Source organism: Furipterus horrens, unplaced genomic scaffold, assembly GCF_987537825.1.
Source record: "Furipterus horrens unplaced genomic scaffold, mFurHor1.1.pri manual_scaffold_3, whole genome shotgun sequence".
Lineage (NCBI taxonomy): Eukaryota > Metazoa > Chordata > Mammalia > Chiroptera > Furipteridae > Furipterus > Furipterus horrens.
In genome coordinates this window covers 77,989,587-78,008,640 of record NW_028327173.1, presented here as the reverse complement: position 1 = coordinate 78,008,640, position 19,054 = coordinate 77,989,587, and the positions used below count along the sequence as shown (strand labels likewise).

General features: G+C 35.6%; 1 long non-coding RNA gene and 1 other non-coding gene across 3 annotated transcripts; one reads left to right on the top strand and one right to left on the bottom strand.

Annotated features, from left to right (window-relative positions):
• Positions 1-9,252: 9,252 nt before the first annotated feature.
• LOC150015354 (uncharacterized) lies at positions 9,253-18,281 on the top strand. 2 transcript variants are annotated; one of them, XR_016509990.1, is made up of 4 exons: positions 9,253-9,484; positions 14,437-14,516; positions 16,126-16,277; positions 18,028-18,281. It is a non-coding gene; the product is annotated as an uncharacterized LOC150015354 (long non-coding RNA). The 2 variants fall into 2 exon arrangements; XR_016509989.1 differs by having other exon boundaries at positions 14,350-14,516.
• LOC150015355 (U1 spliceosomal RNA) lies at positions 14,363-14,524 on the bottom strand. The gene has a single exon (XR_016510330.1). It is a non-coding gene; the product is annotated as a U1 spliceosomal RNA (small nuclear RNA).
• Positions 18,282-19,054: the final 773 nt, after the last annotated feature.

Sequence of the window (19,054 nt, the reverse complement as noted above, 5' to 3'; positions counted from 1 at the left end):
AAATTATGAACGTTAAAATGAAAACAGTATCACAACCATCAACAACAGAAGCTAGGGAATGGAAAGAAAGGCAAACTAAGCAGACAATAGAATGGGAACAGAATCATAGGTATGAGGAGCATGTGGGGGAAGGTCAGCTGGGAGGGGGAAGGGGCAAGAAGGAGGGAAATGGTGTAGGAATTAAGAAGCATAGTAGGAGGGTGCAGAATGGACAGGGAGATGCTGAGAAGAGCTTTATGCATGAACCATGGACACGGACTAAGTGGCGGGGAACTGCTGGATGGAGGAGGGTTCCTAGGTGGAGGGGAGCAAAGGGAAAAGAAAGTGATATAACTGTAACAGCATAATCAATAAAACATACAAAAAAGAAAAAAAAAGAAAGAAGGTTATTAATTGTTGATTCCATTACTTAATAGATATAGACCTGTTCAGATGACCTATTTTTGTTGCGTGAGTTTTGGTAGTTCGTGTCTTTCAAGTAATTGGTCCATTTCATCTAAGATTTCAGTTTTGTGAGTATTGAATTGTCTACATGTTTACTTATAATCCTTTTACTATCCATTGAATTAGTAGTGATGACTCCTCTTTTACTTCTGATTTTAGTAATTGGTGTCCTTTCTTTTTATCCTCATTCTTCTACAGGTAGGGCATTTTATCCCTGTGGCTTCTTTCAAAGTTTTCTCCAGTTTGAATATAATATACCTAGAAGTTTATTTTTTAGTATTTATCAAGCTTGGTATTTTCTGAGCTTCCTGGATCTGTAGTATCATGTCTGTTGTTAGTTTTGGAAAATTCTCAGCCATTATTTATTTAAATATTTCCTCTGTTACATTCTCTCTTCCCCCTTCTGTCATCCCAATTACATGTATGATACACTATCTGTAATCATATCAGTCTTGAATATTCTAGTCATTTTTTTCATCTTTGTATTTCAGTTTGGGAAGTTTCTACTGTCAGTCAAGCTCACTTATTTTTTTACTAGTCATATCCAGTCTTCTCATGAGCCTGTACAAATAATTTTTTATTTCTTTAACAGTGTTTTTGATTTGCAGTATTTCCTTTTGATTATTTTCTAGAATTGTATTCCTCCTTTAACATATATGCTTACATTTGCACATTTTCTACATTTTTCATGAAAACTCTTAGCATATTACTAATAATTATTTTAAATTCCCTAACTCATAATTTCATATACTGTGTCATATTTGAGTATTGATTTGAGGCATACGAGTCTTTTCTCTCTTCAGACTAGTATTTCTTCCTTCTTAGCATACTTTGTAATTTTTGGTGAAATCATGATGTGATGTATTGAATAACAAAAATGGTCAATGTAAGGAAAGTTGGCTTTAGAGCTGGCTATGTTTAATGTTTATTGAAACTGTAGTTGCTAGAAGCTTCATTTTTCAAGGTGGCAATTTGTCCCTTTGATTTCAATACTGTGAAGGATCTAAGACAAGTCAAAGATTTTTTGTTTGGTCAGCTTTTTTTTTTTTTTTTTTTAGAGTGAGGATGGAAGTGATGACCAAGCTTTTTTCACATGATGAAGCTGAGAGCGGACATCTGTAAACCTAAGTTTCTTAGAAACCAACACCTGTGCTCTCAACTACTATGCTATACTTCTCTCTCTAACCTCTTCCATGGACTTTGCACTGTATTGAGTAAATTGTTAAAAGTTTTAAAATATATATCAATACCTAATACCCCCTACTTAGGTCTTCTCTATTCATACTTTTAAAAATATGTTTAAAGTTTTATTCTCCAGAAAGGCTTTAAATCATTTTGTCACTCTTAAAGAACCCATGAGTCATCATTGATTTACCCTTTCTAATATCTTTCCAAAAATTCTATATTTTTCTTTATATGGTTCTTTCTTTGATACTATCATGTTGAACTTATTAATTGTATCACATATTCAAATTCTCTATTCTTTTCTTAATTTTCAAGCACTTAGGTTGATAAGCTTGAGAGTAGTGTGCTAAGTTTCCATATCCAAGTTTTAAAATACTCCAATTTGAAATTTAAATGTGTTACTGTATTTTAAACTCCCTTTTTCATAAAACCAACTAGCTCTTTTTTAAATTTAACCTATGATTCATTTTAATGTTTTTTGGTGACTTTTTGTTCCTATTTCATAGAGACTTATTGTCCCCTATCATACAGAGAAAATAAAATTATATAATACAGAATAATTTTCCACTCACTTTATGAGGTACGCCTTTCCATGAATTGTCAAAATGATACTCCTTTTCTCTTAGAGTAAATTTTCTCCTCAATCTTTTATGAAATTTTGACTCATATTTGTTTATTTAACAAAAGTGCAGAGATTAAATTACATTTAGTCTCTGAAATATGTGTTCAAGTTACAAAGCCTATTAAGACTAATAGCCCAGCGGTCATGAAGCAGAGAGTATTAGTGTAAAGACAAAAAAATCAGATGAAAAATTACAATGTGATAAATACTGTGAAAGAAGTACACCAAAAATTGGCTGTTAAGTACCAATTGTTTGATCTTTCTAAAGGTCCACTTTCTTGTGTGTTCTAATGGAGGTAAGTATAGCACTTATATCCTGAGATGATTGTTAAAGCAGATAAGAGTGCCTAGTCTAGATCAATGACTTAAACATTGTTGGTTATTATTTCAGTCATGAACATGTCACCACAAACCCCAAATCTAAAATTCTACCATCAGGCACTTTCTGTCCCAGTCCCCTTTATTATTTCTTCAATATGTGAAACTCTCTTATTTATTTATGTGATTACTAATTTATTCATATATCTTCCCATAAGAATGTAAATTCAAGCAGGCAAGGACGCTTTTTATTGTCACTGCTTATTGTACTTACAATGCTGTATCCAGCTTTTTCTTACTTAACTTTGCTATCTAGGTATTTTACTTACATTTCAACATTTTTTCATAGATTTATATTACAAGTTCTTTTACCAGAATCCTAATTATTGCATATTAAGTATTTCCTAATTATTGCATATTAAGTATTACCTAATTTTCTGTTAACCTAAAGTACAAGAATAACATAATTACAGTCATTTCTTCAGCAAATACTAATTAAGCTGGAGTGTCTGGTGGGATCACATGGAAGAACAAGATGACCCTGTCCATGCCCTTAATGAGCTAACATTCTAGTTGAGAAGACACATGATTGATTAGAAATTGGCCACGTGAAAAGGGAAGGGAAAGAAGGGAGTAGGAGGAGGAGAATTTGAAACTTGAGGAAAAAGCATGAGTGAAGGCCATGATGTGGAAATGAGCACTGGATAAGGAAAAATAAATAACCAAACAAAGAAGCAGAACATGGAAAGTAAAAGAGAGTGAGCATGTTACCTGTGAATCCATATCAATCCGATGTATCAAGTATAGGTATTGAGAAACGAATAATAAAGTATAGAGTATGGATTCACCCAATGTGGGGCCCACATTTTGAATTGTTTTTCTAATAGTGATGATGAACACTGACTCATCACCCAGCCCTTGACCAGGAGTAGAACATGTATGTACAAGCCTGCCCCTCATGGAAAGTAGAACCACTCATGGTCTTAGAACCAAAACACTTTGTACTAATCCATGGGTTTAGTCTTAGAGCTCCCAAGCTCTAATCAACTGAATACACCTATCTTAGTAGGTGTATTTATTTATATATTTTTTATTGGATTTCAAAATAAGGTCATTAAATAGCCTCAAAATATTTCTTAAAGCACTGAGAAAGATGAAGTGTGAATCATGTCCTCCATAAAACTGCAATGGTGCCAATAAATAAAAATTGAATTTTATAAGGCAATATCCTAATGAAAATTTATCACTTACAAAATAAGATCAGTAGGAAAATACTGGAAGGAAAGAGTCATTTGACATTTGTATTTGATGCTTAATCATTGACAAAGTCTTCCAGAAAAACGGACCTAAAAAGAAATGTTAATCAAATTCATCTTTCCATTTATTGCTTGTGAGAATTACACACATCAAAGCCGTATGGGAAAAATAGCAAACTCCAATTATTCCATGAATCTTATACTTTCTTATACCACATAAATCTGGAAGTAAGCTACAACATTAAGTAGAATACAGGGTGAGGCACAAGTAGAAATGAGTATTCAAAACATGGAGTTTATTGTATTATTTTCCATATAAACAGCTTTAAACCTACTTTTGTCCCATTCTGTATTCTTTTAACTATATAAGTTATCTAGGAGGATTTTTCTAAAGAAACATTAATGTATCCATTGATCATTTATTAGAAATCTTGTGTATGGAAAGCATTGTATAGGCACTGATAGAAATACAAAAATGAATAAGTTACAGTCCTTGCTTTCAAGGAATATACAACATCTGCCATAAAATGGGGAGTTGTAGAATAATGGTGACAGCTTTCGTTTTAATAGAATCAAAGGTGAGCATCAGGCAAAATAAAAATAATCCGCTTTGAGTGTTTATGTGTGCTACCAGAATCAGGTCTACTCAATGTTATTATGTCATGATTTAAATAAGAGGCAATTTTTATACCCCAGAATAGGTAGCTTTTCATATCATGTCATTACATTAGTCCTTTCTACTGGACATGAATTCTCACTAACAGAGTCCCTGATAAGTGAAGCAATAAAGGCTGTGGTGGAGTCAAGGAACTCAGTTTATACAGTAGTCCCTTTCTATATCATGGTTCACTTATCATGGGCACACTGTATTGTGGGATTTTTAAAAATATTATACTTAATTATTTATCACGGATTTTTTGCTACATCACGGGATTTTGTGGTACTGTGTACATATGTTGTTAAAGTTACGTAGGTTTAAGAATGTAGAATATGTTTAAGAACATAAGTCGTCGTCGGCAGCTGTCCGTCTCGAGAGACGATGGTGTAGCTTCTTAAGAGTCTATCTGCACCGCCGAGAATGGCTGTGCAGTCCGACTCGGGAGTGACACGGTATCTGTCTCCTCCCGTGTTGAATCGACATCTTACGATGATGCTGGAGTGTCCTCTCCAGTGAAGCTGAAGCTACAGAGCCTCGAGAGAGGATGGTGTAGCTTCTTAAGAGTCTATCTGCACCGCCGAGAATGGCTGTGCAGTCCGACTCGGGAGTGACACGGTATCTGTCTCCTCCAGTGTTGAATCGACATCTTACGATGACGCTGGAGTGTCCTCTCCAGTGAAGCTGAAGCTACAGAGCCTGGGCAGGGTGATATGGACGGTCTGCTGTTGCCCATGCAGCAGACCCCCCACTCTCTTCGCAACTGAGGGATCCAAGGGAAAGACGGAGTCAATACAGCTTGGCTTCAGGTGCGCCGCAGGAGTTGCCGGTGTTGACTACAACGTCAAACCGCCTTAGGGACTCCGGCTCCGGATTTTCTGTCGGGGTTTACTCTCTTAGCCTTTCCCCTGAAGAGGTATGCCGCAAGGCAGAGGAGGTTTTTTGGAATCAGAGTTTTCCTTCTCTGATGTGCCCTGACTGGAAGATCGAACCAGTGACACTTAGCTCGCAGGCCGACGCTCAATCCACTGAGCCAAACCAGCCAGGGTAAGAACATAAGTAGTGTTTGTAAAAGTGTGGAAAAGGTTAATAAGGGACTGGAAACAGTCTATAAGTGTGTGGGAAGGGTTTATAAAGCCTTAAAATATATATATAAATACTAAAATAAATGTAAGATTCCTACTTCGTGAACTTTCACCTATCGCGGGGTTGTCTAGAATGTAATACCTGCAATAAGTGAGGGAATATTGTACTTATTAACATAAAGAGCATTTGGTTGAAAAGATGACAGTTAAGCTGCCTTTCACTCCAAGGTTCCTGATGTCACTACTGTTAACATTGTTTAATTTATCTAATTAGTTCTGCAAGCCTGTCTGGACCATTATATTTGCCTTGAGGCACAAGTAGAACTTCAAAAGGGGCTATAAGAAATGCCTGGAAAAGGGTGTACCCAGGCTCTGAAAACAGTTAAATTTTTTTTATGTTCTGGCTGAGATACATAAAATGAAGCTTTTAACTCACTTTCTTACTCCATCTTTCTATCTGTACTTATAAAGACATTATGTAATGTTTTTTCTATGAGATGCCACTACCCCTCTTATAGAAGTGGTGAAATTGAAACCCACATAGAAATATACATGTATTTCTAGTGATAAATGTGCATATGTATATTTCTAATAATACATATCTGTTTACTACACATCTCTATCATTGGGATACAGTTTTTTTCTACCATGTTATGAAATTTGTTACAAACTTTCAGGCTATATATTTTTTTATCAAAACAGTTTGTATCATGCCAGGTGGTCTCTCCAGTATGATACATTTAATAATCTAAGGCTTACATTGCACATATTATTTAATTTTGTATTTATGACAGATAACATTTCATTACTGTGGTCTCCCCATGGACTTAGAACAGATTGGAACTGAAACAAAGTAGCACCTTATACCCTAGAAATCCAAAATGAGATAGCCAAGACTGCAGAGATGTGACTTGGGCAGCAGAATTCCACTTCATGGCACTCAGAGAAGTTCTCATAATGGACTGCACATTTCTTCCTAGGTACTGAACCCAAGCAGCAGGGAGGCAGCTTAAGGTTATCTGCCTTTTGGCAAATTATATAAAGGTTTTTTACCAGAAAATTTGTGGATAACAAGGGCAGCAGCAAGCAAGATGCTTATATTTCTGAACTTCATTTGAATTATTATTATAGTAAAATAAAATTTACCAAGTGAACAGTTAATGAGATTGGAATAAGGGGCGGGGGGTGAAGCAAACCTTTCATCAGTAAAATCTAGGATGGCTGCCGCCCCACACAGGAAGATCTCCTGTGAATTGTCAGACTTTTATAATACGTGACCTTGTGCTATTTATAAAAAAGAAGAGTATTCCTCTAAGGGCCAAGATCTAAGACATAAAACACAATTGATGCAAAAACAAACAAACAAAAAAACCCCAAAACCCACAACTGATGTTTCGTAGGGTTTGGAGAGAATATAATGAACTTCTGAGGTTAGAAAATGATACCAATTCTGACATTTAAGCCCTGGAACAGAATCTGGCTATGGATGAGGTAGAAGTTGTCCAAAAAAATTAACCTCAGCATTTCCTGCAATATAACTATTATGTATTAACTGTGGGAATGTGTCTTTGGATTGCTATTTTTTGCTCCCCTTCTTTACTGTGCGCTAGATGTCTCTGAGATGGGTCATGATGACATATTAAAAAAAAATAATAACACCTACTTAATCAGCACCTGCTATTTATTTGCCTGGCATTGTGCAAGCTACATCTCATTATTCTCTCAGCACTGCTCTGAGCCTGGCATTAAGCTGACCGAGGTGAGGACACTGAGACAGAGACACATAAGTTGCCTGTGGAGCAGGAATGTGATCACTAGTTATCTGATTCTAAGGCTCACGTTTAGTCACTGCACTGTGCTAATTCAAAACCTGGAAACAATCTGTCACCTTAAGACTTATTAGTTGTCCTTTTAAAAGGAATTGAATGTTTAAAACTTTAATTTGGAGGCTGCTCTCCAAGTTAACATGAAAAACAGCAGGTCATACACAACACTTCTCCAGGCACAATGTAGAATAAGAAGAAATATACAAGGGCTTCAGGTGTTTATGGACTACTAGGAGAAGACAGTACTGACTATTATAAGAGTTGCATAAAACACAGTAAGTGGAAAAAATGTTTGTTATAACTAGCACTTCTACATGGCATGCAATCTCCTAAGTGCTGTATGTGTACTAAATCTTACGAACACTCTGTACCTGATGAGGTGATCAGAATCTTACAGCAATGTATTGTAAGAAAGTTTCTAAAGATGGAATCTGGACTTGTGTCCAGCAGGCTCCCCCAGAGTCTAGGATCTCCACATTCCACTGCCATAAAATCATGATCTCACTGGACTTTCTATCCAAAGGTATTGGTTCTAGCTTTCTTTAAAAATAAAAAATAGTGGCTGCTTTGAACCTGATTGAGGGGAAAGCAAAGAGTTCAGCAAAGGGCCCACTCTCTTATTTCCTTAAAACATCAGAGCAGAGAATGAGCAAAAATCAGAGCAGGGTGAGACATTCTCAGAGGTATGAGAAAATTTGTTTAGGACATTTACTACCCCAACAACCAGGACATACCCTGAGGGATTCAATATGTACTCTTTTGCATCAGAAATTTGACATTACACTTTTTTTTTCCACCAAATATATCACTTATCTTAGTTCTTCGTTTTGGAAATAGCTACTGTTGGATTGTTTTCATTTTAATAGTTTTGATATGGCAATATACTTACATTGTTCAAAAGTAAAAATTAATTTTAAAATACAGAAATCAATACAGTGAAACATCTTGCTTCTACCTCTAAGCCCCATTTATCAGTCTCAACCTGCATTGCCTGAAAAACTTGCATCCATAGGAAAGCAGTGTATACTAAGTATCCTTCCAGAGTTTCTTGATATGAATATATATCATTTCTCTCTATTTTTTAACAAAACTTATTATACTTTACACATTGTTCTGTACCCTCATTTTTTGATGATTAATTTACTTGATTTGATGATCTTTCCATATCAGCATATGGTCTCTCTCTGACATTTCAGGTGTGCAACAATATAATTTGATATCTGTATATACTACACTGTGCTCACCATTCATCATTATACAGTTGATAGCCTTTACTCACTTTGCCTTCCCTCCATCCCTCCCTCAACCATTTTAAAAAAGATTGATTGATTGATTGATTGATTTTCAGAGCAGGGGAAGGGTAAAGAGATGGGGAAAGAGAGGTAGAGAAACATTGATGTGTGAGAGAAACATCAGTTCGTTGCCTCTTGCACGCACCCAACTAGGGACCTGGTCCACAGCCCAGGCATGTGCCCTGATTGGGAATGGAACCAGTGACCCGTTGGTTCACAGGCCAGAACTCAGTCCACTGAGCCACGGCAGCCAGGGCTTCCCCCATTTTTTTTAGTGTCACTGCCTAGTGTCCTATTGTTTGGGTGATCATAATATATTTACTCCCTACTGAATCATGGGACATTTGTATTGTTATGCTAGATAGCCTTGAATATTATTCACTGAGCACATCTGCATATATATCTGCAAGATTAATTCCTATGTTGAAAGTGGGTCAAAAGTTATTATATTTATAATTATGATAGGTATTTATCAAATTGTCCTTTGTGGCAATTGTACCATTTAAGGGCTTCACAAGCTTTTCCACATTATAACACTCAAAGAAAATACAACTTGGGATAAACTGGAAAGGACTTGGTGCCCTATAAAAAAAGATGACTATGACTTATGGCCAAAGGGAACAAGCCTACAAATGGTAAGTTTCCAGGATCCATGCAGTGGCCAGAGATCTGAGGACATCAGTGTCTCCCATCACAGTGGCTGAAGAGCTTTGTGGCAATACATGTTTGAACCAGCAATGTATGAGAATGTCTACTTCCCTCAGTTTCTCCACTGAAGAGTTATAAACCTTGGAATTTGAGGTAACCCCATAGGTTAAAAAAATTGTACATCTATACAGTCTTTATAATAAGTGAGGTTAATCATTTTTCATATGTTTAAGGGTTTTTAAAAGCTTTTTTGCCTGTAAACTATCTTTTCAATCTATTTCTTATTTTTTTGTGTTCAACTACTTGTCTTTTATTATTGAGTTGAAAAACTATATATTAAAAAGAATATCTGTGCCTATGATATAAATGCCAATCCCCCCTCCCTCCCTGCCAGTTTGTATTTATTTCTTGACTTTACTCATGGTGCTTTGTTTTGATTTTTGCATTTTCTTATAGAAGTTTCTTTTCTGTTTTCTTAGGTATTCTTTTACAATTTGAGTTTTGAATTGTTAGTTAAAAAGGAATTCCCCACAAATGAGTTCTCCCATTTTATCCTACAATTTTAGACTTTATTTCTTAATGTTAAGTGTGAAGTATGGATTCACTATTTTTCCCCCAGATGGGTTATAATAACACCATTATATATAGCTTATATAATGTTATAAAACCAATATTACCTTGATAAAAAGTCAATTTTGCCTTCAAATTTAACTAATATTTTAATTTTTCTTCATATGGGTTTGTACATCTTTATTAGGTTTATTTCTAGAGATGCTGTTTTGCTTGTTTTTGATGTTTTAAATGGTTTTCTCATTATGTGTTCTAACTGCTTGCTTTTTGTACATCATAAATTTATTACTTTGTATTTGTAATGTTTATATCTTATGAGTTCTCTGAACTCTCTCACTCTTCGTGATATTCTCTTGTGTTTTTAAATGCATCATCATATCATCTCTACACTGTTAAAGTATATAATGTTTATGCTTCAAATTTTTCTTTATTTTGTCAGGTTATGTTAATTAGTAATGCCAGTACTTTGTGAGATAGTAGAGGTTATAGCATTTTTCTCTTGATCTTATTTTAGTAGGAATGCCTCTAATATATATCCATTAAGCATGATGCTGACTTCTGGATTTAGATGAATAAATATTTACCATGTTTAATGTATCCATCCATTTCTACTTAACTGAATGTGTTTTTGAAGAGTGGCTATTGCATTTTCTCAAATGACTTTTCAACACATATAAAAATGACAATACCTCTTTAATATTATAATTTTTATATTAATGTATTTTCTAATAATAAACCATTCTGTACTTCTAGAATAAATTATTCTGTCAGAATAATTATTTTTTATATGGTCTTGGACTACATTGCTAACATTTTCTTTTGAATGGTTCCATTATTATTTATAACTGAGATTAATCTGTTGTTTTATTTCTATATGCAATGCCTTTATCAGGTTTTATTATCAATTTTATATCTCCTTGTCAAAAAGATTTGATGGTCTTCTTTTGTCTACTATTTTTTAGAACAATTTAAATAGCCTTGATGTTATTAGCTTTTAAATTCCCCTAAAGTGTCTAACACTGCTACTTTGCTAGGTATATCTTTTTAATAATTTTTTCCATTGTTTCTATTAAAATAGTTCTGTTTATATTTTTCTATATTTCTTGATGTTATTTTGTGTAAATTATATATTCCATTAAAATCTATTTTATTCAACTTTTTCAAATTAGTCTTCTTATGAATCTCTAATTTTCTTTGTTCCTAGTTCCCCCTTTACTGTTCACTTGCGTTTCATTGTTTTTTTTTAATTTTAAGTATATTTTATTGATTATGTTGTTACAGTAGTCCCAATTTTTTCCCTTTGCTCCCCTCTGCCCAGCACCCCAGTTACCTCCTGCAATCCCACCCCTGTTAGTTCATGTCCAAGGGTCATGCATATAAGTTCCTAGGCTTCACCCTTTCCTATATTATTCTTAACTTCCCCCTGTCTATTTTGTACCAACCAATTATGCTTCTTAATCCCTACACCATTTCCCCATTTATCCGCCTTCCCAGCTAATAACCCTCCAAGTTATCCCCATACTCATGACTCTGTTCCTATTCTGGTTTTCTTAGTTGGATTTTGTTACTATTTTTTAGATTCAGTTGTTGATTGTTGTGAGTTCGTTGTCATTTTAGTGTTCATAGCGTTGATCTTCTTTTTCTTAAATAAGTCCCGTTAACATTTCATATAATAATGGCTTGGTGATGAACTCTTTTAGCTTTACCTTGTCTGGGAAGCACTTTCTCTGCCCTTCCATTCTAAATGATAGCTTTGCTGGATAAAGTTATCTTGATTGTAGGTCCTTGCTTTTCATCACTTTGAATACTTCTTGCCAGTCCCTTCCTCTCTGCAAAGTTTCTTTTGAGAAATCAGCTGAGAATCTTATAGGCACCCCTTTGTAGGTAACTCTCTGCTTTTCTCTTGCCAGTTTTAAGATTCTCTCTTTATCATTCACCTTTGGCATTTTAATGATGATGTGTCTTGGTGTAGTCCTTTTTGGGTCTAACTTGTTTGGGACTGTCTGTGCTTCCTGGACTTATATGTCTATTTCCTTTGCCAAATTTGGGAAGTTTTCCTTCATTATTTTTTGACATAAGCTTTCAATTTCTTGTTCTTTCTCTTCTCCTTCTGGCACCCCTATGATTCCGATATTGGCACATTTAAAATTTTCCCAGAGGTTCCTAAGCCTTTCCTCATTTTTTTCAATTCTTGTTTTCTCATTCTGTACTGCTTGACTGATTTTTTCTTCCTTATGTTCCAAATCATTGACTGGAACCCAGGTTACCTTCCCTTCACCATTGGTTTTGTGTGGATTTTCCTTAGTTTCACTTAGCATAGCTTTCACTTCTTCCCTTATGTGTTTACCATACTAAAGCATATCTTTCAAGCCTGTGAGCATCTTTATCACCAGTGTTTTGAACTCTACATCCATTAGGTTGGCTAGCTCCTCATCTGTTATGTTGGCTATCTCCTCATCGCTTAGTTCTCCCACTGGAACCTTGATCCATTTCCTCTTTTGGGCCATACTTCTGTCTCCTCATCTTGACAGGCTCCTGTGTTTGTTTGCCTCTGAGTCTTAGGTACGCTGTTGTTCCTGTTATGTTGTAAGGGGCGGAGCCTTAGGTATTCACCAGTACTGGGTGACCTGTTTCACCATGCCGTGGCGCTGTGTGTTGGGGAGGGGTCCTAAAGGGAACAATACCACCCGCTCAGCACTTGCCCCTCTTCCAGGAACCTCTCGCACCTCTGTATGGGACCAGCACCTCTCTAGCTGTTGCCATGGCCATTGTTCCCAGGGTGGGTGGTTCTGTGGACATTCTAGGACTGTGGGGGCCCTTCCAATAAGTGGACTCTGCTGAGAGACCAGCAGTTTTTTCCTCCACCCCACCCCTACTGGTTTGCACAGTCAGAAGCAATGAGACTCTTATTTCCCCACTACTGGGACCGTGACCTGCGCAGCCTGGTCTGGCACTGGGAACATTCCCCAAGTGTCCCTCCTTACTTTTTAAAATGTGTGACTGCATTTTCTGCCAGTCTGCTGCTGCCAACACTGCTGCATCTGCTGCACATCTGCTGCTGCCACCACACCTCATCCTCTCCATCCTGGCTCCACCCCTCCTACCTGTCTAGATGAGTATTTCTTCTTTATATCTTTGTTTGTTGGACTTCCATGCAGCTTGATTTTCTGGAACTTCTGGTTGTCTCTAGTTCTCAGGTAGTTTTGTTCCTTCTTAGTTGTGAAGGGAGATGCAGAGTGTCTGTCTATGCCTCCATTTTGGCCAGAAGTCATTTTATTGTTTTTAATTGCCACTTTTCTCCTTTTTTTCTAATGAAGTTAACTAATGATTTACTATTTTTAAAAACAATTAGATTTTGTCTTTATACATCAAAACCATCATTTGTCTAATGCACTAGAATTATAAAATACAGGTCATAGGGTCTCTGTTACAATTAATCAACTGTGTCATTATAACACATAGCAGCCGTAGACAAAACATAGATGAATGAGTATGTCTGTGTTCCAATAAAGCATTTTTATGGATACCGAATTTTAAATTTCATAAATTTTCACATCATGAACCATTATCTTTTAATTTTTATCAGTTATTAAATAAAATGTAAATACTGTTTTTATACTATTGGCCATACAAAAATACACATTAAGTCAGATTTGGCCCCATAAGCCATGGTTTGCTTGTCCCTACTTCATCTGATAGGTTTACATGGTATCTATCCAATATTACTTCCCTAATATGAACAATAATAACAATTTTCCTGTACTTTTTCCTGTTCTCTTCCTTCCTCTACATTATAAATATTTTCTTGCTTATTGTTTTACTTTATATTATTCAATAAGCCTATATTTCCATTATGTGAGTCTCAACCTTTATTGATAAACTTTGATCATGAGCTGTCATAGATGAGTCAACACAGAAATGTACCCACCTTTCTTCACCTCTCCATGGTCAGAGGATACAATAATATTGTTTTTCCACATCCCTATGTTTTATCCTCAATTCTAGGGGTAAATTCAACGGTTTATTGACATATATTTCCCATTTGCTACTTAGTTGAATGAGGATTATCCTCTGGTAGTTTTCTTAAAAGGAGTTTAGATTTTATACATTTAAAGCTTGAAGATATGTTTATCTGGATATGAAATATGAGTCTCATTTTCTTCTATTGAATACTTTTTATGTGTTGCTCTACTGACTCTTAACTTTGTATGTTGATGTAAAGAATACATAAACAGCCTGATTGTTTTATCTTATTCTCATGTACCTTAATCTTTTTTGCTTGACCACTCACATAATTATTTTGTTTAAAATCTTGAAATTTTAATAACATTATTAACATAGTGATGGTTTGTTCCTTCTGTTTCAGTATTCTCTAGCACATTGTCCTCCCAATGTAAAAATTCAAGACATTAATTTTGGATATGTTTTCTTGAATCGTTTCTTTAAAGATAAGATTTTTTTAGCGGGAGTGCGAACGTAGTCCCCCACTATGAAAAATTATGCAGTCAAGTTTCCCACATTTGGGGAAATTGCAGGCATCAGCACATCCGGAGTGCAATGGATCAGCATTGTCCTCGGAAAACCACCTTCGTGATCATGGTATCTTCCCTGCCAGGTGAGTATGGGAGATTTTTTCATTTTGTTGTCTTTTCTTCAGGGATTTCAATTGTATGTATGTTGTATTTTGTTTTTGCTTGATTTCTGTATTATCACTTTGACCTTTTAAAATGGTTTTATTTTGTTACTTCTAATTCATTCTTTTTACTCTTCTCATTTCTATTATCTATTTCTTTTACTATGTTTTTCACAGTGTGTATACTGGCTATAGCTTCTCATATTTTTAACTTCATTTGCATGCTAATTTTGGTTTTCCTTCATCTTTTTTTCTGAGGTCTACCAGATCAACTTTCATCTTTTCCCATTATAATTTCCACTCTTTTCTGAGTTCTAGTATTTCTACACTCAGAGAGTGGTATAAATTTATATAAGATTTTGCTGAACATTTTTTTTTTACCTACTAGTAAGTTTTTAGGTTAAATATTGTCTCTATGGCACCATTTTTGTTGTAAGTGTTCTTTTGGGGGTGAGTGTTGATGGTGTTTTTCATGTTTGTTTTCATGTAGGAATTTTGTACTGCTGGGCTGTTTTTTCGAATATTACTTGTCATTGAATGAGTTGGATTTTCTTGGATCAGTATTTTAGAGAGTTGGTGGGCAAGATGGAAAGCTACAACCAGAGTGACCTTTAAGTTTTCATTATGTAAAGAATCTTTATTTGTTGCCACAAAGATAGATAGCTCTATTCAAATATGGCTTATCTGTGTGAATGTTTTGTACCCCTAAATCCCTGTATTCTCTGGGTCAAACACAGTGAAGAGTGAGGCTCAATAGCTCATTATCTGCAGTTCCAGCAGATTTTTTTTTTTTTGCAAATAGATTGCAAATTTAAATTAATTTGTGTCTCACCTCCAAAAACTATAACTTTACTATTATCCTCTGAGCTCTGCTGCAGGTGGGCTCCTCTTCACATGGTGTTTCATTGTCATTGCCTATAAGAGTATTCTGCTAATTTTTTACAATTCCAAAGTCCCTTGCTTTTAAAAAAAATTATTATTATATCTGTCTTCCAGGTTTGATAAAATTAGAGTTTCTAAACATTTTTGTTTTTTTGCTTCTGTTACTATTGTACAATTTTCAAGAGGGGAAGAGGAACTCTCATGACTTTCTCAGCCATATTTATTATGCTGTGCTTTGAAAGAGTTGAGCACAGAATGAGAACCTATCACTAACTTTCAACAGATGGATTTATAAGAAGCAAATCCAAGCCTATGATGATACCATGGAAAATTAAAATTTCCAGGAATAATCCTGATGTAAAAATATATACATTTAAAGAATCAGCATAATGAAGACTGAATAAGTCATAGGAATTCAGATAAAGAGAAAATTAAGTGTTGACAGAAGCAGTGACCTAAGGGGTTATATGGAACAGAGATTAGAAGGATCCACTGGAGGCTTGAGCAAAGTTAATTTGTGTTCTTCCCTATAATTTTTGGTCTAAGAACTTTGGAAAATTCTTTCTCACTTACTATTTATTCTGTGTTCCTGGTTGCTTTCCATCTATCTCAGGGTATCTCAAACTGTGAAGAAAATGAAAAGAGATAGACCCATTTGATGGGAAAAAAAGAAGGTTTTAGAATAAAAAAATATTTTTTTTCTCTGTAGGCTCCAGAGTTTATGCCAGTTCCCCAGAACGAAGCCAGGCTCCCAGAGGCATTCTGGACGAAGGGTTCTTGGCACAGACAAGATTTCCAAAAGACAGAGGTGCCTTTGAGACATACCCTGGAGCCTGAGACCAAGCCAAAACAGCCTGGAGAGTGAGTGGGGTGAAGCAGCTTCAGAACATTTTGTGTGACATATTTGTTGTTGTCCTCTTTGCTGTATAATTTTTTTCCTTATTTTTTAAATTTATTCTTTTTTGTATGTTTTTCCATTACCATTTAGTCCCCTTATACCCTGCCTCTGCCCAGCAGTCACCACTGTTGTCTAGTTTTTTAAATTTATTTTTCCCTTCTGAATATTTTAGTCTACTTTTATTAGTCACTTCAAGGAGGATCATATAAAGATCTAGGGGAGGCAGGACCCTCATTCCTCTCTATGGCCTCAGTGCAGCACTCTGCCTTTGCTCTCTCCACTGTTTACTTATAAGCTTGGTTTTGGCAGCCAGTAAGTTTATTTTACATTTTACTGAAGTGTGAAGGGGAAATACTGATAGGAAAATTAAACAAAATCCCTCACAAAATGGTATCACCAAACGAGTAAAGTACCTGAAAGAGTCAAACATCCGGGTGCCCAGAACTCAAAGGCTGATTTTTCTTCCGTATAAGGCACCCTCAGGACCTCTTCCTGCTCTGGCTAATGATAAGATCATCTGAAAATTAATCACTACTGGAGAGAGGCTGTATTTATTGACAAGCTACACTGCAAGTCTGAGTCCCTGCCTGCCCGGGTTTCTTGTCTGGACTCCCATTAGCTTCTCAGAACAAGGCGCTCAAATGCTTTTGTTATTGCTTTGAAGGAGTGAGAGTGCCAGATCTTCTGTCTAGTTAGAGTGTAATTTGTTTTTACCACTAATTAGCTATTGGTGATAATTGAAAAATAACCTAAAATAATTTCTCTCTTATATGCAATCATGTACCTCACCATAAAATATATATTCTAAAAGGAACATTACATTGGCCATATATAAAACTAAAGGTATATAAAAGGACATGGAAAAACATATGTTTACATTATTTTTCACAGCAATCCTGTGAGAATAGATATTCAGCGGATATGCAGGTGGGTGTGCCATATATGTATATGTGTTGTGTACACACTATATACACACAGATGTATTTGCTGCCATATAATGGATACATGTATACATACATGTGTATGTCAATATGTGTGTGTGCACGCGCACATGTGTGTGTGAACATATACATATCTCCAAACCAACTTCTGTCTTCCATTAAATGCTAATAGTTGAATGATATACATTTCCATAATCTTTTTGGAGCAATGTGGCAATTTAACACAGAGGAAGATTAAAACTTATAAGAGCAAATACAATAAACTAAAAAGGTTATTTCGAAGGCATATAAGAAAGGGATGGGTATTATTTCTTAAATGGAGAAATAAGAGCAAAACTTGGAGATATTTGTAGAACTAAAAATACAGACAAACCGAGGGACCCTACATGTAAGGAAACCTAATAACCTTTGACAAAAGTAGGTGCCACTTTTATTTCCAATTTTCTATATCCCTGAATGAAGCTCGAAGACTTCATGTAAATTTTAATGTCTCTTTTCCACAATAAAAATATCATGGTTTGTTTGATAACATGTTATATGACCTGGGTCTTCCACATTCCAGGGTTGCCCAGATGTTGACTGAGGTGGAGATAACACTGCTGGAATTTATCTCCATGAGAAATTCAATAGTATTAGAATAGTGAGGTAATGGTGAGATAACAAATGTACCTAAAATATTCGTGGCTAATAACAGTAAAAGTTAATTTCTTACTTGTCTTTCATGTTGATTATTGAATTGACTGTGGCCCCACTTCACATCTCTTCACTTCAGTGCCAGACTGGGAGTCCGGTCACTACCTGGAATAAAACTGGTGGCAAGGAGAAGAAAGCATGAAGAATTTCAAACTGTCCCCTAGCACTTCTACTCAACTTCCATTGGCCAAAGCTAAAGTAACATGCCCAACTTCATGCAGGGTTGGGGGTAGGTAGTGAAATGCAACCCCACTGTGTGACTGAAATGAAGAAAATTATGTTATTATTGAACAGCCCTAATGACTACCAGAAATAAAAACATTTAATAACCTTTTCTTGTATTTATGTTCTATGTTACTGATAGAAATAGGGAAATGGAAAGGAACTCTTATTTCATTTTTACTATTTAATTTGACCTCCCAGTGAAAAAAGGAAAGCCCTCATAGGATCATATTAAAAGGTGGTACCACCAGTGCTTTCCTATAAAATAGGAAAAATATTCTGAAAGAGTTTGGAGTAATGGAATAACTGCTGAGACTCTTCTCCTCTATCTTCCTTATAGAACAAAAGCCTTAATCTTTGGAGGAGGTGGGCAACAGACACTGTTGTCTATTTCAAACAGGAAAGAAATGGAAAAATAACCTCTACCTACAGAGGAGGAAGGATACATACTGGTCTCAGAACTACACAATTAGAGGGTCAGAAGCACTGATAAAACCACAAACACAAGACCTAGATTCCTGATGATAGCCTAAGACTGAAGCTTAGTCAGAACTATAGAATACCCCAACCCACATGTCAAGCTAACCACCTCCTAGTAAGAAGTAATGTGCAAGAGATAAACCCTCTCTGAGGAACTGCACAAAGGAAATACCAAAAGCTGAGGGTTGAGAAGACACTGAAGAAAAAAAAAAAACTTTCTGATAAAACAGTCCTCACTCACTAGTAAAACATGTAGTGTGCTAAGGTAACCATAGCAACGATAAATCTCAAACCCACCTCAATTTCTAATTAGATAACCCTAACCTTCACAGAGAAGTTTCATCAGAAAGATGTACCTACTTCTTGGCATAGACACTATATACCTCAGTCTTTATTATAGTACA